Below are 27,485 nucleotides of genomic sequence, written 5' to 3' on the forward strand. Positions count from 1 at the left end.
TTGCTTTCTTTGCTTGTGGTATTGAGATTTAAAGCTTCCAAAAATTTGTTTCCAGCAAATAATAGTGTTGCAAATGCTATGCACAATGGTAATCAACAAAGCATTATTGAAAATGATAAAAATTGGAATGTAACCAAAGTGTCCAAAATTAGGGAATTGCTTAAATATATGTTGATGTATCTATAGGATGGAATACTATGCAAGACTTAAAAATACATGTCTTAAAAGAATGCAGGTTACAAAACAATGTCTACAGCAAGATTCCTATTTTATAGGAAAAAATTTTGCATGTAAGAAAAGGGTTAAAGTGATGTCTCAGGGCAGTATTAGAAAAATATATACATATGCAAATAAGCTAATAAATAAGCCGCAAAGGTAGCTTTTATAGATTCCCTTCCCCAAGGCTTCCTTATTCCATTTTGACCCAACAGTTGGAACATATATGGAGCTATTTTTCAATTTTCTTTGTAAAGCTGATTTTTGTTTTGCCTTTATACTTTAGAGGATACGATCAAGAATAAGATTTCCATAGTTACTTTAAATACTTGGCTTGACCACATACTAAACTATCATCATGGTAAAGCAAGAGAACCAGTTCCTGTGTTGGCCTGGAGTGGGTTTGTTCTTCTATGGAATCTTTTGCTAATACCAAAAGTTATTCAAAAATTTTTAAAAAGGTCTTGGAACAGAAAAATACACATAAATATGCACTTAATAACATGAACATAAGAACTCTTAGGGGGCCGGAACTGAAACTCATCATCACAAAGTCATCAATTTTGTAGCATTCGGCTACCCATAGGAAGCAAAGCTCGCAAGTAAAAGCTGTCTACACATTTATGGAAATTCTTCTGATGCCAGCACTTAGCACAGTGCCTGGCAAATCAAAAAGCCTGAAAAAGTATTTGTTGAATAAAATATGAATAAATTTGCACTCCCACCAAGGAACAATTGACCCACATGTCAAAAACTCAGTCACCTTTTAAATAAAACTTGAGCAAAAAAATTCGGACTTCACTCATAAAACTTCCAAATATAGTTTGAGTTAATAATGTCATAACTTTTTTTTCCAGAAAAGGGAAATGTTTGTTTATGTGTGTGGTTGAGTACATGTGTATGAGTTTGGGGAAAAAGTATAAAGGAATAAGAGGTGGTCCTTTCAAGGATGGGTGCAGCAATGAAGACTCCACCTCTTAAATATACCTCTCCCTCCTGGCAGTGCTGGCTTTACTGTTTCTGATTTGGATGTTTCGTCCATCTATCTCCACTTCTCTAGAGCGTTCTTTCCCTTTGGGCTCCACCGCATCTGTTTTCATAATTCTCTTACTCACATGAATGATCCTTCTTGCTCCTTTATCCAGTCTCCCTTCATGTGCCCACACAATGTAAGTGTGCCCTTCTTTCTTCCCTGACTGCATTCTTAAAGTCTGTGAGCAGTTTCATGGAACCCATACAGCTGCAACCAGACATTCATATCACCTCCCTAAAGATCCGAGTATCTAGTTCTAATCTGTCAATTCTAGTACTACAAAGATGGGTTTCCAGCTGCCACTGGATGTGCCACCCACAACATTTCAAACTCCTGCTGCTATCCTTTGAGTATTCTAGAAGTAGTCAAAACAACCCCAAATACACCTTGTTCTTTCCTATCCCCATGCTTTTATTCTGTGTCCCTTGCCTAACACCTCTCTTTCCAAATTCTAACTGTTGGAATTTTCCCCATATTCCAAAGTCTATCTCAAATACTGCCTTCTCCAGATAACTTACTTCAGTGTCCATCATCCAACAGTATTCCTTAAGCGACTAAACCTACAGATTTCTGTTAGCAACCTTTTATGGTATTTGCTTTATTTTATATTGTATTTTAGTTATGTGGTGCTTATTTTCTTCTGGATTTTAAATATTGGGTTTATGGTTTCTTATTTATCTTTGGAGCTATTTTCTGGAGCTTAGATCCTAGCAGAGTCCTTGGCTCATAGCAGGTCCTCATTAACTATTAAATTGGTTTTGTGTAATAAATTAAATTGTGTTTATGTATTAATGGCTGTACAAGTGTTATAATTTGAAAGACCCAGAAAGTCCATCCATCCAATGTCTCCTCTACTTTCTGAGCCATGATATCTTGCTTTAGGGACTTTCTCTTCTACAAATGGGGATTTTCCACTATGTTGTGTCTTTTTGTTCCCTAGCAATAAACTATTAACTAGTTAATACTTGAGTTCCCCTACCTTCTAAGATTCACTCATTATCACCTAAAAGGAAACAAAGTCTTAAAAGAATAGACCAGATGTCAGGTATGTTCTCAAGGAGGTAACAGATAAGTAAAGGCGTCCGAGAAAGGTGGGGGTAATGGAAAGTACCCTGGGCTGTGCCACTTACTAGTTGTATGCCTTAGTTTTCTCATCTGTAAAACTGGACGATAATAATGATTTCTACTTATAGAGATGTTCCAAGAACTAATAGAACTAAATACTAAACAACAAAGTACTTAGAATAATATCTGGCACACTGTAAGTGCTAATAAGTGTTGGCTCTTAAGTGTTCATATATATGGTATATACATAGCCTGCATGATCATATGCATAGTAAGTATATATTCGTATACTTAATGGATAATACATATACATACATATTTAACAAATATTATAATTGTTTCAATTATTATTTCACCCCATGTACCCAATGGCAGATGCCAAAGAAACTCCTAAATAGCCAGAGACCTTAAGTATCTGGGAATGGAACATTTAAAAGAAAGGAGAACAGGGACACCTGGGTGGCTCAGTTGGTTAAGGGTCTGCCTTTGGCTCAGGTCATGATCCCAGGGTCCTGGGATTGAGTCCCACATCTGGCTCCTTCCTCAGTGGGGAGCCTGCTTCTCCCTCTGCCTGCTGCTCCCTCTACCTGCTGCTCCAGTGGAAATATCCAGTTCTTACCCCTGCTCTCTCTCTCTTTAAATAAATAAATAAAATCTTAAAAAAAAAAAAAAAGAGGGAGAACAGGCTTTGTCAGACAGATGAGGGTTTGACACACAACTCTGCCACCTCTGAACTGTGCACATTAAGGAAGTTACTTAACGTCTCTGAGCCTCAGATTTTTCATCTACAAAATCTGAACGCCTATCTTTAACATTCACTTTGAGGATTAAGTGAGCTTTTGTTCTCCCTAATCATTTTGAGATTGAATCTCATTCTTTTGGTGATTCCTATCCTTTTTCTGAATTTCACATTTATTTCCTTGACAAATCAGATTCCAGACTTCGTGCTTTGGACCAAGCTTAGAAGAAATGGGTAGCGTTGCTTTGGGGAAACGGTGGCAGTACTAGCTAATAATTTCAAATTATTAATAATTTAATGCAGTAGTGAAATGTTAAAATATGTACCAATTAATATGCACCAAGCCTAATAGAGAACCAAATTGTGGCTATATCCTTAACCTAGAACAAATTTAGCAGTCCAACCAGGTTTGTTTGTTTGTTTTAATAAAGTATGTTCTACCTATGGAAATAATTAACTGTACTAGTCCACGGGTTTTACAGTTGGTCATTTTTTAAAAGTACAAGAATTTAGATTTTCACTGAAAAACAAAAAGTCCCTTCCATGCAGTCCTGCTTGAAAGGAGTGTGTGGGGGTCAGAGGGGGGTTGGGGAGAAGGAAAAACAAAGGAGAAAAAAACGGTCATGAAAATACCTACAAACTCCTGGATATTTGGATCTGAAAGAAAAAGAACCTTATAATGTACCTTCTCACATTTAGTCCTGTTCTTGTAGTGCTGTGATGTGGCACTTAATGCTCTGGGGGACCTAGAGCAAGTGTTACAAATGCAACCAAAAGTCTCATGAAAATGAGCCTCTTAACAGTGTGTGAGCTGGTCTGCGATGGCCTCAGGAAATCCCCCCAGCTATTCACGTCCTTTTTATCCACTACATTCTCTGACTCAAAGGGAAACCTCACTTCACCTCCTTGACCAGAATTGAGCCGACATTGATTTGGTTACCCGGTGCTTTATTTATTCCTTTATTAGTCTTCATCATTTGTATTCCACTACAACAAAAGAATATATCTTTTCTTTGCATTATTTTAAGTTTAAGGATGTGCAAGTGTGTGTTTGTGGGAGAGCGCATATTTATGTTTGCGTAAGTTAATGGGTAGCTTGCTTTTATTTAAAAAATTTTCCATCAAAACTGTGGTACTTAGAGCCTCACCATCACCAGCGTTGTACCAAATGACTCTCCTTTTTTTTTTTTTTTTTTTGCTTTTTTTTTTTTAAGATTTTTTTATTTATTTGTCAGAGAAAAAGAGAGAGCACAAGCAGGGGGAGCAGCAGGCAGAGGGAGAAGCAGGCTCCCCACTGAGCAAGAAGCCAAATGCAGGACTTGATCCCATGACTCTGGGATCATGACCTGAGCCAAAGGCAGATGCTCAACCGACTGAGCCACCCAGGCATCCCCCAAATGACTCTCCTTGACATATTAGCTGAATTCCTAAAACCGTCGCACAGAAAATGAGCACTTTATTTTATTTTTTTTTAAAGATTTTATTTATTTATTTATTTGACAGAGAGAGAGAGACAGAGAGAGGGAACATAGGCAGGGGGAGTGGGAGAGGAAGAAGCAGACTCATAGCGGAGGAGCCTGATGTGGGATCCCATAACGCCAGGATCACGCCCTGAGCCGAAGGCAGACGATTAACGACTAAGCCACCCAGGCACCCCAGAAAGTGAGCACTTTAAAAGAGAATCATGTTTTTCTATTTGCTTACATAATTAGGTCAAGTGTCACATGGGAAAAATAAGTGGCCCAATGCATAATTAAAAAAAATAAGAATCACAACTTTTACCTCAATGATAATGATGCATTTATCTATGGATAAATCTACGGGCATTTTATGTGTCTTAATTGCCCCCAGGAAAACCAATAAGAAGTGAACCCAATTAAACAGCAGATATGTTGGAAGCAAATGCTACGTATAAACCACTGGTACTGGAGGCAGTTGGAACTTCAGAGAAGTAGAAGGCAGGGTTTATCCTCAGGCAGCTGATCGTCTAGTTAAGGATACATGACAGAAAAAGTGGAATTGCACACAACAACTGAAGATTTCAGTAACAGTTCAGGGTATTCACATGGTTTTGGCACAATTATATTTATAATTTATATTAAAATATACCACACAGTTGATTTCTGTTCCAATGGAAGGACTCACTGATTGGGTAGCATCTATCCCTATAGCCACCAAAATAACAACAATCCATGAGCTCTTCATCCGAACTTGAGTGACAGATTTGTTTAAACAAAATTTGGACAATTTGGAAATTCAGATTTGCCTTGTGGCAGAATACATGTCCCCGTCCTTTTTTTTTTTTTTTTTAAGATTTTATTTATTTATGTGACAGAGAGAGAGACAGCCAGCGAGAGAGGGAACACAAGCAGGGGGAGTGGGAGAGGAAGAAGCAGGCTCCTAGCGGAGGAGCCCGATGTGGGGCTCGATCCCAGACCGCCAGGATCATGCCCTGAGCCGAAGGCAGACGCTTAACGACTGCACTACCCAGGCGCCCCCTGTCCCCGTCCTTTTAAATGTTGAACGCCTGGTAGCTTTATTACAAATTTTCCTTCAGGAATGCTGGTTGAACTACAGATATTTCTAAGTAGATGTTTGATGTTAAAGAGACCAAGGAATGGCCTTTGAAGAGATTTTCACTACTCCATACCAGCTTTGGATGCCATGCTTTCTTCAGTTTTATAATACTGAATTTGTTCTCACTCGGAATATGTTCAAAGTAGAGTTGGCCAGAACACAATCATAATAAATTCTGCAGCAGTTTCTATTTAATGTATAAGTGGTCATAATCAACCCAGAGATCATACAGGGATTTAAAGGAAATAACGTCATTAGTTACCACTTTAGTCATAACCTGACAAAGAGATTCATGTAAGTTCGGGGGGGAAAACCGTGGAGGTATGCATGATCTAGAAATATGCAAACGACCATGCCCAACGTTTCTCTACCTGAAGTGTAAATAATAATAACATCAGTAATGCCAAGCAAATGGGATCCTTAGTTTACAAAGCATTCTGGATACATCATCTCTTGTGATCCTCAGTGTGTGATCTCAACAACCTGTGAGATTGGCAAGGCACGTATTATCCACATTTTACAAACAGAAAATCTATGAAGTTTAAAAGGACAAGTGACTTCCTAAAGGACACAGAGATCTTAAAAGGTACAGCTGCTTCTGATGCTCCCATTGACTGGCTCGGAGGAGACAGCAACCCAGACAGAGTCTTTGCCTCACCACAACTGTCCTGCAAAGTACACAGGAGTTGCCAGTGTGCAACCTATAGACTTAAATCTTCAGAGGATGGAGGAGCTCTCTGGCCAAAAGGCATACCTGCTGTGATTTCATGGGAGAAGGAAAAAAGATGGTTAGCTGTCTTCTATAAAGTGAGTTTTTTCCCCCCACCTTATACAGAGTCCTTGGTAAATTCTGAGAATTTTCATACTTACTGAATGGATAAAATCCTGGTGATTTTCCACGAAAATCGTGGTTGTGTCTGATCTAGTTGTGTCAGTTTTTTCCAGCCCCCTAAGAGCTTAGGATTCGATATCTTTAAAAAGTCTCTTTTTTTTAAGATTTTATTTTTATTTATTAGAGAGAGAGAGAGAGAGAAAGCATAAGCAGGGGTAGTGGCAGAGGGAGAGGGAGAAGCAGGCTCTCCACTGAGCAGAGAGCCTGACCTGGGGCTCAATCCCAGAACCCCAGGATCATGACCTGAGCCAAAGGCAGATGCTTAACTGCCTGAGCCACCCAGGCACCCCTAAAAAAAAGTTTAAATTCTGATCTAGATAGTCCTTCCCACCTGTCAGAAATTATGTCTTTTCTGTTGAAAACTTTGTGAATAAAGTCAGTTGTCTTTGAGCTGGCTTCCTGGAGCGTCTTACTTATTTAAAAATATGGTATGGAAATGATGGAGATCTTGGGCCACTTTACTAAAACTGAATGTCACTGGGAATTGATAAAGAAGTGTGGTTCTGAATCCCAGAAGCCACAAGCCTTCATTGGCAATATAGAATTCAGAGCTGTCACTAAATTTTGCTACCTGATGAATAGAAAGGTGGAGTTTCAAATCAAGAAATTCAGCACTTAGTTCCAGAAACTAATAACGTCAGTGGTTCCTCCATTCAATACCGCATCCTTTACAAGTCTGCAGACTTCCAGCCTTCATTTTGGCTTGCAGAATTAGACCTGGCATCTTGAGCTTCTTGAATTTTTACTATTATTACTTCGGAGCCCAGCTAATGCAAAAAAGCAAGGCAATATCCCCAATATCTTGGTCTCCGGACACTCACGATCCAAATTAATGTTTCTTCCATAATGATAGTCCTGCAGTTATAACATGTTTTCATATTCCTGATCTTATTAAGTCTTACAGTAACCTTATGCATGGACAGGAGGGCTATTATTATTATTATCAACATCATCATTCCCATTTTGTAGATGAGTAGATAAACAGACTAAGAACATGATCTGTGGTCACATCGCGGGTGACAGAGCCACAGTTATACCCAGGCGAGCAGGTGACCTCACTCATAGCACATGTTTTTCACCAGGCTTGCCAAGGCTCATAGATTTGCCCCATGACAGTGGTTCTTAGCCAGGCTTTAAAATTACCTAAAGAGATCTTTAAAACATAGGTACTGACATATCCACTTCTGAGTGTCTGATTCGCCCAAGAATTTATTTTTCCAACAATGTTCTAGGCAATGCTGATGTTGCCAAGGAGCACTGTTTTAGGAGTGCTGTTCTACCGAGTGTATACAGTAACTGAAAGGCAATGATACATTAAGGCAAGAGAGTCTTATATGAAGGAAGTTTATTTTGCATGATGCTGCCTCACACCTCATTCTTTTCTCCATTTCTGACTCCACTGGGAAAGAGCAGAAGAAATGGGGGGAGAGGAGCTGGTAAAATGTACCTCACTGTATAGAATGAGTTTAAATCTTCTGGCACTTAAGAATTGAACAGCAGGGGCGCCTGGGTGGCTCAATCATTAAGCTTCTGCCTTCAGCTCAGGGTGTGATCCCGGCGTTCTGGGATCGAGCCCCACGTCAGGCTCCTCTGTTGAGAGCCTGCTTCTTCCTCTCCCACTCCCCCTGCTTGTGTTCCCTCTCTCGCTGGCTGTCTCTCTCTCTCTGTCGAATGAATAAATAAAATCGTTAAAAAAAAAAAAAGGAAAGAATTGAACAGCAAAACATTTCAGTTTGCTTCTAACTAGAACCTACTATTGTAAAGATTAACTTGAAGGTATGATTGCCAACCCAGCAATGAGGAGCCACTATAAAACTGGACGTGGACAAATGTGATTAGATGGATCTGTAGACAGCTGATCCATTAATCAACAATCTTTGGATGGATTTCTCCATGTCAACCTGGAAGGATGTTCTTAATGGCAAGAGAGAGAGAAACCCATTCTTGACCTATCCTAGGCAATATTTTTCTGATGGCTGGTGAGAAGTCCTTATATCACAGGCTCAGTTTGAGTCAACAAGGTAATACATCTGCTAAATATATAAATATATATATTTATCATCTGCTAAATATATAAATATAAATATATATTTATCATCTGCTAAATATATATATTAAAATATATATTATATGTAAAATATATAAATATATATTTAAAAATAAAAAAGAATAAGCTTGCCTTTTCTAGCTTCTGGAGGCCATCTGTACTCCTTGGCTCGTGACCCCTTCCACAAGTAATGCCAGCCTCTTGTCTCCGTCATCATATCTCCTACAAGTAGCTCTCATCCTCCTGCCCCTCTCTTATATTAACCCCTGTGATTACATTTAGAGCCTACCTAGATAATACAGGATAATCTCCCCATCTAAGTATCCTTAATTTAACCGCATCTGCAAGACCCCTTTGCCATATAAGGTAACAGTCATAGTTTCTGGGGTTTAGTACATGGATATTTTTTTGTGGGGTCATTATTCAGCCTACCATAATCCCTTCATGATGTGTTTCTCGGACTGCATTAAGAATATGGTACTTCTTTCTCAGCATGAGTATTGAAGAGGTTCTTTAACAAAGAAGAAGGCATGATACCAGGAAACAGAAGAACTGCGTTCTAGTACTAGTTTTGCTTCCACCAAGTTGTGTGACCTTAAGCTCGTATGACAAAATGTCTCTGGAGAATATTTCAGCTCTTCTCTGTAAACTGACAGAACCAGAGAATCTCCTAAATACTTCCTATGTCTAAGCTTCTATGCTTTCTTAAATCTATCCACCTGTTTCTAGATGATATTTCAATTTAAAGGCAAAAGCTTGCTTACCATCTCTAATATTCAAAATAAATCTTGTTCACTTTTCTTTTGAATTCAAAATTCACTTAAATTTGGAATTTAGAATGTGCTATCTGAGGACTTCTTGCTGTAAAAATCGTAGCGAGGCTAGCAAAATCACCAATGCAAGTGCTTTTTGCTAGTTAATTCTTAAATATCCTTAGCCAATAGTATTACTTTAGTCTAAGCACCAAATCACCAGTCTTGTACATACTGGACACGTGAAGCACAGAAAGAATACATTGTAATTGCACATAAAGAGCTAAGAGAGAACAGTGGTTGCTGCCAGCTCTCCTGAGATACCGTCTACCACCATGGGCAGGTGCGATCCTGGGCAATACGTTAAATAAGCCAAGCAGAGTGTAAAGACCTTGTTCCAGAGATGTGGGTCTCAGGGCATGTATGACAAACCAGAGGACAGTCACTGAGTGACTGCTGTCATCATTACAGGGGCCAAAGAGATGGCAAAGGGCTGGGGTTTTATTTTACTTTTTTAAATTTGTCTTCTTCTCAGATAAGGGCATGGAACGTGACCACTGATTCTCAAAAGGAAATAGGGCTAGTTTGATAGAAATCTATCTACAGCATTAGAGTCATCCCACAAACACCCATTTTAAATGATGATTTACGGAGGGCCACGAAGAATAATTTGGAGGAAGTTTATAGGAAGGAAAGCTTTGAGAGCTGAACCAGAAAAGGTGCTTGAAAGTAAATCAAATTATGGCATACATTGAATTATGGCATTTATTATTATGTGCAGAGTATGCATGGAATTTTGAACTAAAAGCCGAAGAAGCAAAGGTCTAGAAACTCTCATGCATAGTAAATAAATTAACCCTTTAGTCTCTTACTTTCTACGTTCCCCATATTTGGTGAGTTGTTCATACAAATGTACACTGAAAAGGACTAATAAACCTTGCTCTACCACGGGTACATTCAAGTATTTGTGCACATGATTCAAATACATGCCTGCAGGAGATTTTCTTCGGTCTCATGTAGACACAGTCGGTGTTTCAAAGACCAATAATTCTTTGGGAAAAAAAGAAGGGCTGTGTGTGTTTATGACTGTCAAACTTTCCTAAGCTTATTAAGTTGAGATCCTTTGTCCTTTCCTTCTATAATTTGAAGATTATTCTAGTAATATGTTTGGTGAAGAAAAAAACCTGCCAAAGAAGTCAGGGTCTAATAACTGTATTAATGACTATTCTAAAACCCATGAGTTCAGTATACTATACCATTCAGAACCTAGTGTTACTTTGTACTTTAAAGATCCATTTTTATTGCTTTTTTTTTTATGCTAGAAACTATATAGTATAAGGAAATCAGCTTATCATGAACAGGTCATCAGCTCTTGAAATATCTGCCCATGAGAAAAAAAAATATGATTGGAATCCTGTCACCAAAGAAATGGTTTAAAAATCTGTTTATTTCAAATGTTAGCTTCAGCTAGTTATCTTTATTTTGCAATGACTTCAGTTCTTTTGCCCATTCATTCATTTATTACATGACCACTATACAGTAATCATTTAGGGAAAAAAAGAACATGCTCTATTGCTCTGCAAACCTCAAATATAACTATATGTTTTTGTGTGTTCATATGCTTTTTTAAAGAGCACATTTGTGACAGGAAATGAAGAATGGCATAGTCGGGGAAAAATTAAAGAGACACGATGTAATTATCCGAACTGGAATTAAGCCAATTAATAACCCGTGTGCTAACACTACCCTCAAAGTGCTGAAAATGCCGTCAGATATTTAAATGCCCAGGGTGGTCATAGGCAGCAATCGTCACCTCATGCATTCTCAACACCACACAGGGACCTGGCTCACCCTGGCTCCCGAGGCAGGGCTGCCACCTCAAGTGAGCTGCCGAAGAGGTACAGGTACGGACTGTATAATCCGAGCACTAGATTCTGTCCAGTGATTGTGCCCAGATTTCCACTTATTTTTTAATGAAATCAAAACACTGGTGTTCTATACACTAGCTCATTTATTCAACACGTATTTACTGAGTGAGACCTACCGTATCCCCGCCCAGCATCGTGGCTGAGGATACAGGCTTCAGAGTCAGATTGCCTGGATTTCCTCCCCAGCTCCACACTTACTAGCTGTGAGCTCTTGAGCACATGACCTGACCCTTCTATTCCTCAGTTTCCTTTTCTATAAAGTGAGGCTTCCTAGTGCCTAATTCTTTGGGTTGCTGTGACACCAGAGTAGGACACAAATGTAAAGTACCTAGCAGAGTGCTTCACACAAATCGGGTACTCGGTAATATGTTGGTTATTATTATGAGCTGGGAAATACACTGATGTCTGGGTAGAAAGAGATCAGACAATCCTCAGATGATCTTTGAAGTTTAAGTTCTAGAACTTTGGGAGTCTAAACTTGATAATCTCTGCTGCCAACCCTTTTAATAGAAATCTGTATATTAGATCCTTGCTTTGCTATGAGTATTCCTGTCCTGAACCTACATGCTTTGAATATGACACACTCGACACATCCATAGTATGCACTTCTATTTATTTACACCCTCATTTTATGCCTGCCTCAATAGGAATTACCATGTAATATCATCCGTGGACTTTACATCTGTTAGCTCATGTCATGCTCAAAAAAAAACCTTATGGGATTAATATTATCCCCTTTTACAGATAGGGAAACTGAGGTTCTGAGAGTGGCCATGACTTCTGCAATGTTATAAAGGTCTGTTTCACTCCAAAGCTCATTCCCTTTTTCACCCAGTTCACCCAGCACGAATTTTACTGAGCGCCTCACTGCTCTGCTCTTGGCTCTTGCCTATGGGGTGCTTTGAGCAGGAGGACCCACCAATGTCAAAAGCAGTTGTCCCTCCTCCCCCTAAATTGACTGACTGTGGACCATGTGTTTTAGACAGGTCACAGCAGCCATTGTTAAAGCAGTTGATGTGCAAATAAGCTAAACGACTCTGGCTATGGCTTCTCTCAGTTTACTGGCCCTCCAGTGGGCTCCCAGGTGCCTGACATTTCTTTCAGTTTTCTTCTTCCACCCTAAGTAGCGACATCGTCACTGAAGTGTGACTGAGAGGGAGTTTTCGCTTTTATATACACCATGATTCTTGTTTCAGGACAAGAGACTTAATCTCTCTAGTAATATCTGATGGCGTTGCTCTCTTCATAAGCACCTCTTCCCCCCTTTAAAAAAAAATGTACCTTCAAGTATCTGTTGTCAAGAGGGAAATCCTGACTGAATATGATCATACATGTCCCCCCAAAAAAGATAGCATTGGATATGTGGGCAGATAATACCGTTTCCCCAAATTTCCTATTTTAGAAGCTCATTTCAATTGCAATATACAGGAAAAGTTGCCCACAGCTCATCGCCCAGGTAGCAAATATAATCAGTGATTTAGATAGAAGGGCATTGTAGGCTGAAAGCCTCAATCCCTTTCACCCACAGTGTGCCTATATTTTAAAAATGAGTTGTGGGACAGAACGACATCTTCCTACATGGTGATGTATAGCAGATGATAAACAGAGAGCGAATCCCGAACTCCAGGAGAGGTCTTTGTAGACGGATCCACTGGCCTTCTTTAGCTTGGAATGTGGCAGGACCAGCTCTACGTTGCTGAGACAGGGCCTCTACAATGCTGTATTTTTCTGCTTTGCTCTGAGACTGAATTAAGACTTAAATCCCTATCCCTAAAATTCAAAATGGACCAGAATATATTTCCACGTAGCTGTTTAGACCTCTTAAAAACTGGAGGTTTGTGCACGAACTATAGTGATGGAAGGAATCCTGTTCCAGGTACAGGGTGATAGCCATACCTGTTGGGCCAGGGTCTGTGAAGAAAGCTGGAGGTTAGCTGGTAGAACAGAAAGAGCACCAGCCTGGTGGGCCTCTGGGGCCCTGGGTTCCAGTGTCGACTTTGCTACTGCCTTTGTGATTTATTAGCCTGAGTCTCTGGGCCTCAGTTTCCTCGTCTGCTAAATGAGGGCGTTGGGGAGATTGATCTCCGTGGCTTTTTCCGGCTCTGGTATTCTCTGGGTCTGCGAATCGCCTTCGGTGTCTGCCATAGTCTGCCTTGCCAGCTCTGTTTGTCACAAAGATTAATCCATTTTAACTGTACCTTAGAGTGCTCCCGGGAGAGAGGATGGATGGATTGTTTTGCACCTATTATTGCATCAGAACTTTTGCCTTTTTAGACGAGAGATCGTGCCGTGCCTAAAATCTGTCTGCCTGTCTGCCCACTGACTTTGTCTGTGCTGATCTCTTGCCACGGTGCCTCTTCTTCCAGCATCCATCCCCCTCCAAGATCTAGACTCGGCATCTGACTGTACCTGTCTTGTTCTCTGCAGCATCTGTCTGCTACACTCCTAGACCATCGTTAATAAACTTTCACATATTACACGCAGACCCTAATATGTTGGCACCTGAACATAAATATCTACCGTTCATAAAACTGGGGGGAAAACTCCATTTTTTAAAAGACCTCTATCTAGTGCCATTTGTATTTGCACTTTTTGTTTAGTTGTAAGTTTTAATAGTTCCCCCTTTGAGGATTTGTCAGTACGAGCAGTATTGCTTATCAGAACACACCAACAGTCTTTTTGTAATATTCGCTTTTCCCCTTTGGTTCAGCCGAGCCTGCTGACAGATCATTCAAATTCAATTGTTTTATGTCTAAGCCGAACAGCTAATTACAGTCGGGATGATTAACCTGACTGGCAGTGTCGCTCTCCCTCGCGCTCTCTCTCCCTCTCCCTTTCTCTCTCTCCCTCCCTCCTGTTCCAATCAGTCTTTTTCTCACACTCTCTCTCTCTCCTTCCGTGTCTCTCTCTCTCTTCCTCTCTCTCTCTCCCCCCCCTCCCTCTCTCCCCCCTCTCTCTTCCTCTCTCAGTCTCTCTCTCCCTCCTTCGGTTGGTCTCTCTCTCTCTCTCTCTCTCTCTGTCTCTTGCTCTACTGTTTTTTTTTTTTCCTCTCTCTCTCTCCTAAACGTGGTCTGCTTGCTGATGGCAGAATGGCACTCGGAGATTTGTGCATTGTGTCTGGTTTCCTACGGGCAGGCTGACCCAGTGCCTCCAGGGACTTATCAATAGACCACTCAGAAGAGACACAGACAGGAGAGAGGAGGAGGGGTGGGGGGAGAGAGAGAGAATCAATATCAAGAATAGAAGGAGCTCCGAAGCCATTTTTTTTTTAAAGAAGTATCGGGACTTGGGAGAGGGTGACAAAGAAGGTTTTTCAAAGAGGCAGTGGAGGAGGTTCTAATAAATTTGGAAGGAAACAGTTCCCTGTCTTGGGAAAAGGAGAACTCCTGACTGATTAGCATTCACACCAGGTATGAGATGTTCGCTACCCCTTATCACTGTGTCGCAACCGAGATGGAAAAGCCTTTTTTTTTTTTTTAAGGAGACTGAGGGAGCATGTATTTCGCTGTGTTTGTTGTTGGGGGGCAAGGGGGGTGGCGTGAGATCTGTGGGCATTTGTGTATGGGAGCAGAAAGAATGGAAGCAGTACAACGGGGGGGTGGGAAAGAGTATGGAGTATGTTACTGTCTTCCCTGTCTTTGTGCACCCCTGGGGGGTTACCCAAGTTCATTTCTAGCAGGTGGATTTGGACGGGAGTTACTTAACGCTTGACCGCCAGTTTTGAAAAAAAAGAAAAAGAAAAAAAACGTTGCTTCCTATGTCTATTAAAGGAAGCTCCAATTTCTCTCTCTCTCTCTCTCTCTCTCTCTCTCTCTTCCCTTCTCTCTCTCTCCCCCCCTCTCTCCCTCTCTCTCTCTCTCCCTCTGCCCCCCCATCTCTCTTCCCCTCTCTCCCTCTCCCTCTCTCTTCTTTTTTTCCTCTTCTAACCAGACAGCGGGAGGGTTCCTGGCTCCCAGCCAGCCCAAAAGCCTCTAAGTGTTTTGCACTTGTTTCAGGGAGTAGCTGCCCGGGGATTTTTCAGCATTTTCACTAGAGAACAAAGAGTTCTTTACAAAGGGAAGGGGGGGGGGGGAAGTGAGCTTAATGTCTGATATATGTTTTTCTATTTTTATTAGTTTTTCGCCTAAAAAGAAAGAGACAGGAACAGAACATTCACTCTATAAAGACACAAAGACATTCAAAAGAAATCCAGTTATCTTTTCTCCCCATCACCCCAATATATATACATAAAAAAGAAAAAGGAAAAAGACTAATGAAGTTGGATATGTTGCTCTTTTCTCCTCTTTTAATCTTTCTAAATCCAACTGTTCTTATGCTCACTCAATGCTATTTTTTTCTACTCACAATAAAAGTTGCTCCGGATGCATCTTCTGGGTCCCCAAAATCCTGGGCAGGAAAGAATGAGAGTACATCAAATAATCACTGTCGTGGCGAGAACATCTTCTACTTTTGCCACTTGGGTAAAAAGTTAATTAAGGAATTTGGGCTCCCCAAATACCAATGGGGTGCATTAGTTCATCCAGCCTCCCAAGTTCTTGCATCCATCTGTTTAAAAGGTACCGCCTGTGTCACTTGTCAGTTATTAAGAAAAGGTACTAAGGGAGCAGATACTTGTATTTTATTTTTGTTTCCATCTAATTACGTAAATGACAAAAAACCCCAGAGAGATTACTTGCCCTAACCATGATACACTAGTTCAAGCGAAATGTAGTCTAGACAGAGATTTTTCTATGATTCTGATTGCCATGTAGCTTTGTGTTCTCCACTTGATTTTTTGCCTATGCTTGTATATTTTTACCATGAATTTGTGTTTGTAGCAAACATTCCAGAATGCTTATCATTTTCAAATTAATGCTCTGACAAAAGGAAAAAGAAATCAGCATGTGAACTGTATGTGCAAAATGTACTAAACAATTCCATCATTTATAAATGGATTTATATCTTTATTCTAATATTCTTGAATTATAAACTCAAGAAAATGTTTTCTTTCTAAAAGTTCTCCCCCTACTGCATTTGTATCTCGATTGTCATTTGGAAATCTTAAGGTACATAATAGACATAAAACTGAACGAGGGGAAAAATGCAAAAGCTCCAGAAAAATGCTTAAATATATATTATGTACAGTACCTAAGTACAGATAACTATTTTACTAAGTAAAAATGAGCTACAGCAGTTGTTTCAAAATTCAGGAACTCTTTTCTTTCTTTTCTTTTCTTTTTTTCCATTCACTGAAAATATAATCTATTCCTGGCCCTGGGGAGAAAAACTGTAGGGAAAATATAGATATATACATTTTCCATATTTTTAGAATGCATTTATGTAACTGCTTCTTAAGAGTGTAACACATATCAGGGCAGAGTGTGATGTCTACTAGTCAGTAAACCCTTCTGGCTGGGAGGTGTGAGCGCCTTATGTTTGAAGTAACTTGATAACAAGGAGTCTTTTCGGGAAACCTTACTGTGTATGTGTTGCCTCAGTAATGACCCTCAGAGAAAAAACAAGAGCTAGGTGGCCACTTGAACTCGCTGAAAGACGTTAGATTTAGGGGAACTTTTGACAAATCCAAAATTTTTTAGGGTAGCTCCCTTCTTATAGTTGTGTGTTTTCTTCGGGAAAATTCTTGTATTGCCTCCAGACTTTTCTATCTTTTTGTAAAGATTTTTAATGCTTCTAATAGTGCTTCAGGAGAAAAGGATCTTTAAAAAGAAAGTCATCAAAATAAAAGAAACTCAGTCTTTAAAAAGTTTTATATTGAAGGCAAGAGCTTTTTTTCCCCCCCTTTTGGCTCGTTTCTGATTTTTTTCCCCTGAACTCTTTTGTTGCTGTGGGCTGTTGTGCTTACATTTTTCGTTTTTGTTTTGTTTTGGGTTTTTTTTGCTTTTTTTTTTTTTTTTTTTTTTTTTTGCTCTATTTTTTTTATGTGACCAAGGGGGTCTATGGAAAGGGCAGAAGGGGTATGGTAAGAGGCTGTTACTGAAAGCTGCACTAGCCCCTCTTGATCCCAACTCAGGCAGCTCCTATCAGCTAGTTGTGCCGCCAAGAGTACAGTGAAAGGTGATAGCTGTCATTCTGGGATTCTTCGTGGATCTGACCTGAGAGTAACACATTCACAGTCGAGGAGAAAAGGGAAAAAAAATAGAGGAGGAGGAAAGAAAAGCTCTTTGAGCTGGAATACACTGGCCCTTTCTTCCTGTAGGTAATCCGCTCCAGTTCTTGGCGACGTGTCCTGCACTATCAGATATCATATGACTTTTTATTTAGATTCCTTTTCGGAGAATGGCCTGTTAGGACTCTGTTTGTTTTCTTTTATTTAATTTCCCTCTCCCCTCACCCGCTAGTTCTGTGTATCTGTGTGTGTGAGAGAGAGTGTGTGTGCGTGCATGCATATGTGTGTGCAATTTTTATCTTTGTTTTTGTTCTGTTGATCTGATGCTTTATTTAAGGACAAAGCTTTAATTATGTCAGTATACTGGTTTAATCATTTGCCAAAAAGAAACCTCATTCTAGGCTTTTTGGGGGGTCCATTTTTAAACGCGTCCATTAACACAGGAGGCTAGAGATCCTAAATGCCTGCTGGTCGGCCCTTGGCCCACTCCCTCACCTTCACTTAACCCTCCCTTCATCAGCATGCACGGCAGTGTGAGTTAGGAAACACCTGTGCTGAGTTCAGAGGGAAATAAAAGTAGAAGCAACTTCTTCAAATCTGTACTCCTAGTTTCACTTTAATAAACTTTTTTTTAATCGTTGGCTTTTTTTTTTTTTTTTTTTTTTTTTTTGGCACCCTCTGTTGAGTTTGAAAGCATCAGAGATCTTGAACGATGTTTCTGTGGAGCTTTTGTGAGGTCAGCTGAGCACCCCTGGAAAGTAGAGCAGGGTCTGAAAGTCATTCAGAGACTTCAGAATTAAGTGGGAGATTTCAATAAGATCTGTGAGGTCTGTGGGCTGTGCAGGGTTTGGTGATAGATGGTGAAATGGAATACTTGGGGACCCTCAAGAAGGAGAAAGAGAGAAATCCCCAGGCAGGGGTAACACATGCATTCCTGCTGCATGGAGTACTTTGAGAATCATAGTGAATCAAATTTTTATTTTGTGTGACTTGCAGTTTAGCCAATCGATATGCGTTGTCTTCCCTCCCATGTTTCCTGTATAAAACAGAGGAATTAAAATAACATTATTACAGGATTTCTCCTAAATTTTTGATGTATTTCTTTTTCAGTTTTGGAGAGTTCAGATTTTAGTTAGCAAAAGAAAAACGTAACTTCTCTAGGTGTGTAAACGGTTGGTTGCCTATACGTTATTCTCATCATGACGTACCTTATCTGTACATGACATGATATATCCTGTTTGTATCAGGATTTTTTTTTATATGGTAACAAGGAGACTGCTCTGAACGTTCAGATGACCATTACATTCTTTAAACCCATAGTTCTTATTTCCTTGTTACTTTCTCTAAAATGATTTTTCACAGACCTTACATTTCTGATGCTAATCTCAGCCAGAGGTGAGTTCTGTTGAAACTTGGAGGGAAATTTATTCCACCCCTTTAAGAGTACCCAAAAGGGAAGGGAGAACTATTTTTCGTTCAACAAAAAATTTTAGAAGCCTTTTTTTCCCCAGCGGAAAACTCCAAAACAGCTTTGTCTCAGAACGTTAAACTTGGCATGGATAAGAAATGTGAGTTTTGCTTTGTTTGAGGAAATTTGTTTTTGAAACAACAATGTTATAAATATTTTTAAATCGCCTGCTGAGCATGCGCTGTATCTGACTTTATTCATAGTTTTAAACACACACCAAAGTGCAGTCTTCTGAATGGCCACAGGTAAGGCTGTTGATTGGTATGATCTTTCTCAGAGGTACCTTCAGTGAGTCTACTCAGTTTTCCAGAAGGGAAAAGGGCGAGAGCTGAGTTTAGACCTGGACTCCCTTCTAAAAATCATAGAGCAAAAGTAGATTCCCCCAATAAGGCTTGCACATTATACTTAGGGTAAGTACTATTCAACTTTCCTTTCTTATAGGAGTCGCTTGCCTTAACTTTTCGGCTTAATAGTAGCAAAGTAAATGAGGAGAAAATTTATTCAATGAGGTATTTGACTGAAGGAGGAAATTTGCAGATTTTTAAGGGCATCTATTGTGCATAAATTTGGGGATACGAGAATTTGCCAGTAAAATGATAGCAGCTCTGTGCTTACAGAGCAAAGATGTGCTAGTCTGAACATGCCTGATCTCATCTGGAATCGAAAGCTAAATCTAGGTGGGCCTGTAATAATACCAGAAAAGGAACACATGTATCTTTTGTGCAACCTTTTTTTTCTTTCCCTTTTTTTTTTTAAAGCCAGGCTTCCAAAGGGAATGACAAAGAAGTAGATTCTCCTCTTGCTTAATAAGCAGTCATATTTTGTTTCTGGAGATATGTGTTTCCAGTTGTTTGGGGCTGTTTTGTTTTGTTTTGTTGTTGCCACTGCTGTTGAAGTATATTCTTTCCTGTCAGTGATTGTTAACACTTTCCATTTTTCAGAAGGGCTTTATCTCCATTAACTCCGTTTGATGTTTCTTCACTTGGTTACCTTTCTCAAGTCTGCGATGACCCTCCCAAGCTTTGCAATTCTGATCGATTCTTGCCAGAATATATTTATTCATTAGCTGTTTGTTATAGTTATGCTGGAGATAATCTCGTTTTTCAGGCCTTTGTAACTAGTCAAACAAATTTCATTTTGAGGTGAAATTTCTCATACTTGTTCTTGACTCAGTACTGAACTTGTCTTGGAAAGGCTTAAAAAAAAATTAGCCGTTTTGTTGGGGTTTTTTTTGAGAACTAAATATTTTAATAAATGCAGAAGGATTATTTTACAAAATACATACTGATGTGCAATGTTTTTCCAATTTGTCTTTCTTTTCATGTTTTAAAACAGAACCTGAAAATTAAATGTATAAAAAAAAGAGAAAAAAAACTGCCAGGTTAATGCTGGTATTTTAAATGCCCAATTTAAAATAATTCAAAGTTTTGATTTCTATGCAGCATATCACCTTTCAATGTCAGTCAGTAATACTTTGTGCAGATATACATACATATACACACATACACACACAGAGACACAACTCCACTTTATATTTATATTAATTTTATTTTTACATCAAAGAGGATTAGCAGTAATGCAAACTTTTATTAATTTATTATAGTCCATTTTTTATAATTTAGAAATCCAGTTAGCTGTTGCCTCCCTCTGATTATTTAACATATGTATATACTTATTAATGTCTATTTGTATTCTAATAAGGCATCTTAATTTATAGAGTATTTTTATAAGTCTTTCACACTTGAATTTTATGCAGCTATATTAACATTCGAGTTTATTCAGATGTGGTTTGCTTTGTTCCATATCTGTTACCATTTTAAAAAGTTTTTCACTTTCCCAATCTAGAAAGACTATGGCCATTTTTCCCTATATATGATTTCTATGTATCTTCAGTATTCTGAAGAAGAAACTTTCTAACCTTGTGATGTCCTGGAAAGCCTTCAAACAAGTGGGAGAAGTAATCTTTACCTTGTTACTCCCCAAAACTCCTACAGTGTTTGCCTTCCCTGTACCGCCCCTCACCACCAGCAACACTGAAAAAAACCACAATAATAAACATGATATGATAATTTTTCTGATCACAGAACCAGGAAATACCAAAGAAAATTGTGGCATATGTAGGCAAATGCCAGGAGCTCCTCCAGTAAGATCAGCTGTTTTTGTACTTTTTTTTTTTTCTCTCCTGAATTTTGTTTGTGACTTTTTTGGCTTGCTGAAGCATATCCCCATAATCTTACGAAGCCACAGCAAATTCCCAATGCCACAACAACACTGTGCAGCTGGGGAGAGCCCAGAAGCCCTGATCCTGGGTGGCTGCAGACTTCCTCAGCAATGATGCAAGGCAGGAGGAGTAAGTAGGCTATACTTCTCTTTGCTTTTTACCTGGGCTGCTCCGTGGGCCAGGTAGAGCGATTTTCTTTCTATTGCTTTCCCCTTAGCTATCTAGGGCTTTTCCTTCAGTAATCAATGGCTTCCTGCCTCTTTCCAAGGATGGTTTGTATAGCAAAGCATCCCATTTTTCTTTCATACTGAAACATAGAAAGCTTGGGAGATTGGGAAGGGTGAAGGAAAGGGGCTCAGAATATCTGGGAAATACTCAAAATGGCCTCGGAGTCAAAGCGGTTTGGGGGCTGTAACTTTTTCATCCTCTTGAGAGCCTCTAAGAGGTTGAAAGTAGTGAATGGGATAACTGTAGGGTGCAAACTATGAGCTAACTGATGCAGTAGATGGAGCTCTTCCCCCTAAGTCTGTATTTAAATTAACGTCCCACTCTAGTTTGTGGGGCTCTCTGTTTCAAGGTGTGTCTTTACTACACATGTAAAATCAAGGGCCCAGAGAGCTGGAGAAGAGATTTCCTGGCACTTTTCAAAAGAGATGAAGCATTTGTTCTGAAACACAAAACACAATGCAGGCAAGAAGTAAGACTGGGGTGGGAAATGAAGTTTACATATCTAAATTTCTCCCTATCTTTGTTGATAGTCCTAAGTGTGGGGTTAAATCCTAACACTTATTATACGAGTGATTATTCCTTTAAATGCAGAAAAATGTATGGAACATGTAGGATTTGGGCCGTGTTCGTTACAGATCTTCCAGGCTATCTGAACTGTGCAGATCTCCTCTCATTAGATTCTGCAAAGGAATCTTAACACTGTAATGCAATTGTTTCATCCAATTAGTCTAGAGAACCTGGCTGAAATGTTACAAATTCTGAATTGTGACAGCGCAGAGGAGGGCAAAGCAGCTGTGTTAGTAAGGTGCCTTTATGGAAGCCAAAATATTTTCAGCAATCACTGAAAATAGATCTCCAGTATCTGCTTTAATATGGAAAGAACTACTTGTTTATTTCTTTCTAAATTAACTGAAATGAATAATTGCCATAAAATCCGTGTCGGTGTTGTTATTCTCAGCACCAATAGAATAAGTTCGATCGTGTCCCTCCCTGCTTCCAGATCTGTATTCTGTATGTAGTAAATGATCTTCCTTAGTGAATGCCTGCTCACAGATTGGAGATATTACTGCATATCTCTTGTTAAATCTTGATAAGATCATTTGGCCAAAGTAGAACTAGGCTTGGCTTTAGTACCCAAAGAACTAGCATTTTTAAGGGACTTGGATTTCCTTTGCATACCACGTGTCTGAGTCCGATACGGTCCAGGAAAATAGAGAGGATGAGACAAAATTATTCCTAAGCAGCCGCCGTAGGCCAAACACTGAAACAGTGCCAACCTGGACCAATCAGGCCGGCTTCTCAGAAGATGCACGCTTTTGTCGAACACTTACATGAAGAGAAAGAGGGAGGAAGCCCTTGAAATTGCATTCGTATGAATGATTCCTCACTAATTTCAATAAAGTCCATGGTAATAAACTCACAATTTTTAGTCTTTTGTACAGTAGAAAATGTGAGCTTTCTCGTCCAGCTAAGGATCTCTCCAGGTTGTACTCTGACGTCTTTTGAACAGAACTATCCTTTTGAATTTAAGCAAGTGAAAAACTTCTCACAGAGAGCAAAGAGTAAAATTGATGGAAACTCAAAATCAATTCCAAACCCATTTCTGGCATGATGAGAATAACATTTGTGCTGTGTTTAAAGCAGTTTAAAACAAGAAAATGATAAAATGATCAATATACTTAAAGCCAAAAATAACCAGGAGAGAACGATCTGTAATCCATTGCCATTCCTGAAACCCTCACTTTTGATCGAACATGAAAATAAACGAATATATGTTTTATAAGGTGGCATTGTCAGCCTTATAATATAAAGCAATGATGAGATGCCAAGCTTTCAAGTCTATTAGGCTATGTTTTCAGAGTTCAGCCAAATTCCTAGATTTAAACTATTGTGGATTTATTTATTTGTGCATACCCTGACCCCTGACCGTAGAAAGAGCAAAGTTGAGGAATATGTAGAATGTCGTAGTGAGCCACATTGCTTCTTCACAGTCTATGTACTCTATTTATTTTTTAAAAAAAAGTGTAAGCCACAGCAAAAAACAATATTTTCAGCTCTATCTAAAAATCGGTGAATTAGTCAATGTGGAACAAGCTAGAGATTTAAGAATACCTGACTCTCGACGAGTTTATTAAATTCAACACACACATAAATACAAATCATGCATATTTTATGTGCTTTAATAGACTGAAAGACTAAGTTCACACTAATAAATTTTGGACCTGTGGATTCAAGGTCAGTGAAATGCCACTGTCCAGGTTTACAAAAACCTTTCTAAATATAAGATTTTGCCCCACTGAGTGATTTTCTACCAATTTTCCAGAGTTATTTGACTGGCTAGTTATATATTGATCAGATAAAATAAATTGTCCTTCTGGATGAAGAAGCCCTAGCTGAAAAAATTAAAATGACAACAAATTGCATAAGCACGTTTAATCCCGCTGACCTAGGGTGCAGTAGAAATGACGATAATTCTAAATGAGCACTGTGACGAATGTCACTACAAAGAAGCATGTGTGATTACATCAGTAAGGATGAACTCAACGGGCAGGGTTAGGAGGGTGAGACACAGGAACTGTGACAGAGTGGGCACTAGTGATTAAAGTTACTGGAGATGTTTCTAGCCTGTGGCTGGCTGGAAAATTAACATCCCGAAAAAAAAGAGTCGGTCACTTTTATAAGTAGATAGGAAGGCAATACTTTCTCCTATAGCATATAATTAACTGAAGAATTCACCTTTGCTGAGAATTTTAACAACCTCCTAAAGCTTTGGCTGTCCGGTGTGTTACTAGTTGTAAAGAGCTGTTGTGCACGTCTGCTTAAAGATTCATATAAGTGTAATTGTTATAGCAACTTGTTATGCTATTGTTTGAAGTTGAAAAGCTCTGCCTTAAGTGTCGACAAAGCAAATGTCAGCATCATAGAATCATAATCATTGCATCTTAGAGCTTGAAGGAGACTTAGATATCTCAATGTGGGTGAGTGGGTTAGCAAACTCTCCAGAAAAAAATACCGAATACCTGGTTGCAGCACCCTGTAGAATTTGAGGAAAAAAAATTTTATGTATTACAATGACTTATATTTGGAAAACAATTGAAAAGGAAAGCTTAAGAAAATCGAGAAAGGGTAGCTCCACAAATTCATCTTGACTAGTGGTGCTGTACAGTGCATTCTGTGAGCCAGGGGTCTAACTAGAGGAGAGTGAAAACAAATTCAGAAAAGCATAAGGTTTTATTTTCATCAAAAGGGACAGGGGGGTTAACAGATTAAGAAATGCTATTTGAGCTGAAACCATTTACTTTGCTGATGAGAAAATTTAAACAGAGAAGTGACAAAACTTTCTCAAGATGAGAAAGGTAAATTGTATTAGAACTCAGGCTTTCTAGCTACTGTTCCTATACCACATCCTGACCCCTAACACAAGTTTTATAAAAATAAAAAGTAGATGATATTCCAGAAGTAATTGAGGAAAAGAACAAAGGAACTCAGCCTTTCGGGTTCCTACTGCTGTACCAATAATCTTACCTTAATGGGGCAGGGAGGGGCAAATATGAATGCTAAGGATCAGGCATTCTGGGGAATAAAAGAAAATGTACCCAGATCTTGCACTCCTTGGACACCCTCTGCTGTTAACACTGTTCTCCTCACACTCATATCTCCTCCGGGGTAACTCAGGGTAACTTCGTATTTCATTTCTCTTCTTCCGTCTGCCCCCACCAAAAGAGAGAGGGGGGGAAAGACGAAAAAGAAAGAAGAAAGAAACAAAGAAAGAAAGAAAGAAAGAAAGAAAGAAAGAAAGAAAGAAAGAAAGAAAAAGGGAGGGATGGAGAGGAAGGGAAGGAAGGGGAACGGAAGGAAGGAAGGGGAACGGAAGGCAGGAAGAGAAGGAAGGAAGGGAGGGAAAAGAGCAGAAAAGAAGAAGAGAAGGGAGAAGAAAAGAAAGAGAAAGGAAAAAATTGAGAAATTGCAGTCAGATTTTTTGGAAAGAAGTCCTTCTTCCTAGAAATCTTTTTGTACAAATGGGTGTATCTTACTATCTTATAGAGTCTGAGTTCTAATCAGAGGCTGCTGAGTCAACCAGTTTAAACGGATTACAGACCAGGCTACTCCTTGTTTCCTAAGCACACACCACATTTTCACATCCCTGTTTCTTTTCTCCTGGTGTTCTTTATTTCTACAATACTCTATCTTTTAATGGCTGTTCTCATATTCTGTCTTATAGATTAGTCATCTGTGTATTTATCTGTAAGGGAGGGAACAGGTCTATGTAATTTGGGGCACTGCACTTAATTTCACTGGGCCTCACTATCCACATCTGTAAATAGGAAAATGGTAACTACCTTGCTGAAATATTGTAAGAATTTCATGAAATGGAGTGTATAACGTGCTTGGCACAAAGACTAGCATGTGGCCATCATTCAATATCCTTGTTGTTGTTACTGCTACTATTATTAATATTCCCTTGTCTGTAGTTCTTTCCCAACAACATTCTTCTTGGGGTCATAGGCTGATCTCATTGAGTTCATTATCTCCTCAAGCAACAAACACAAACACAATGACTTTTCCGTAATAGGAACTGAATAAAAATATATTGAACTTTCTTGTGCAAGTTCATAGGGTCTATTACTTCCTTACGGAGATCCTTACATTGTTTCCTGGGAGTTTAGAATAGTGGCTGCTTGTGGCCAGTGCCGCATTCTCTTTCAGGTTCCCCACAGACCCCCCCACACACACACTTAGGATTGCTCTTCGCAGCATCCCCAGAAGTGTCAGCTTATAGTTCTAGTTCATGTGATTAATGAGATTGTTATACTTCTGTCTGTAGCCTGAACTAGAAACTTTCACTTTGGAGAGCAGGTCAAGATATCGAATTTAATTTTAGTTGCATCTGTTATAAGCCAATTGTGTATTCATTACATTTATAGATTCCCTCTCCAGCCATATATTTTCATGGCTGTTGAGAGCACCTGAATCTGTGTTGAATGTCCTTAGATTTTACTTTGGGGACCTGAAAATGAGGCAGTGAGACAATTTTGATAGCTAGCTATCATCTTTGGCATTTTTTCCCTTTATGTCTATTCTGGTCTGTTTGAAGAAGAGGGCACATACAGGGCTTTTTATCTAACTTGAGTATGGCATGGTAATTCTGTGTGGATGGCTATGGTCAGCGCAGTTCATCTACATGTTTCTGTTTGTCCTGGCATGCAACCACATTCTTTGGAAAGGGGAAACTTCTGAAAAATGGAAGTGAGAAAAAAACTTGAGGCAGGTCAGGGTAGAGACCCAGCATTAAACGCACAGGTTCGGCTGTAGTGCCCGGCATGCAAGGTGGACCCCAGGTGTGTACGGACTTACTGGTCCTTTGAGGTTATAGCGAATCATGAGAACGTTTTGAAGGAGCAGATCACGTGACCATGGCCCAGGCAAGACTGACAGCAGGGTATGCTCAAGTCAGAAAGAATGTTGCATCTTACACAGCCAAAGTTTCATTTCTTTGCGAGTGTGCTGGTATTCAGCAGGGGAAAGGGTCGCATTTAGGAGAACTGGTAGTTCAATAAAGGTTCTGACTTTGCCAGAGTAATGGTGTTGGCATCAAGAGAAGAAAGTTTTGCAGATTTCTGTGTGTGCACTTGCTGTTACTGGTGTTCCTGGTGGGTGGCTGAATCATCCTGATGGTATTCAACAGGAACCAGCTGCTGAGAATATTAAAATGCAAGCATTTATTCCTCTAGAGAGACAGTAGCATCTGCAAAGTTTTCCTATCTTGATAGTACAGATAATCCCAGGGAGCATTCTCTAGTAGTTTTAACTTTCTATTTATTTATACATTTTCTTTTCATCATTCTTGTCAGTATCTCAAGTTTTAACTGGAGAGAAGAGCGCCTGAGTGCACACCGGGTTGTAGAGACAGATAGTAAACACTTAGCCCAGGACACGGTATTGCCTCTTGGACTTTACCTTGAATTCGGATTCTCAAGAGGAGAAACGGGCATTTCCCTCCCTCCGCCGGCCTTCCCCATAGAGAGCCGCCCAGAATCCTAGTCCTCAGTGAGCCACACCAGCAGGAAGGGAAAGCCTCGGACCTCCCCACCCTCTCCATACAGGCTCTTCTTTGGAGCTTTCCTTTTTACTTGTACAAACTGTGAATTTGTTACTTTCCCTGTGTGATATGTTGTTGTTGCTGTTGTTCGGAGCTTAGCATCAACAGTTGGG

The 27,485-nt window shown here is 39.5% G+C and overlaps 1 protein-coding gene across 50 annotated transcripts in view; it reads left to right on the forward strand.

The window, feature by feature from the left end:
* Window positions 1–27,485, forward strand: part of ZBTB20 (zinc finger and BTB domain containing 20) — a 780,933-nt gene that overhangs the window by 629,966 nt on the left and 123,482 nt on the right. The window contains exon 1 of one of the 50 annotated variants that reach the window (XM_044382258.3): window positions 14,280–14,659. The exons of 48 other annotated variants lie outside the window; for them this stretch is intronic. The gene's annotated coding sequence lies outside the window, so the exon portion shown is untranslated. Of the gene's footprint in view, window positions 1–14,279; window positions 14,660–17,132; window positions 21,174–27,485 lie in introns of those variants that run through there. One more of the 50 variants, XM_044382268.3, reaches the window with a different exon arrangement.

This window comes from Ursus arctos, unplaced genomic scaffold (assembly GCF_023065955.2).
Source record: "Ursus arctos isolate Adak ecotype North America unplaced genomic scaffold, UrsArc2.0 scaffold_4, whole genome shotgun sequence".
In the NCBI taxonomy this organism is placed as follows: domain Eukaryota; kingdom Metazoa; phylum Chordata; class Mammalia; order Carnivora; family Ursidae; genus Ursus; species Ursus arctos.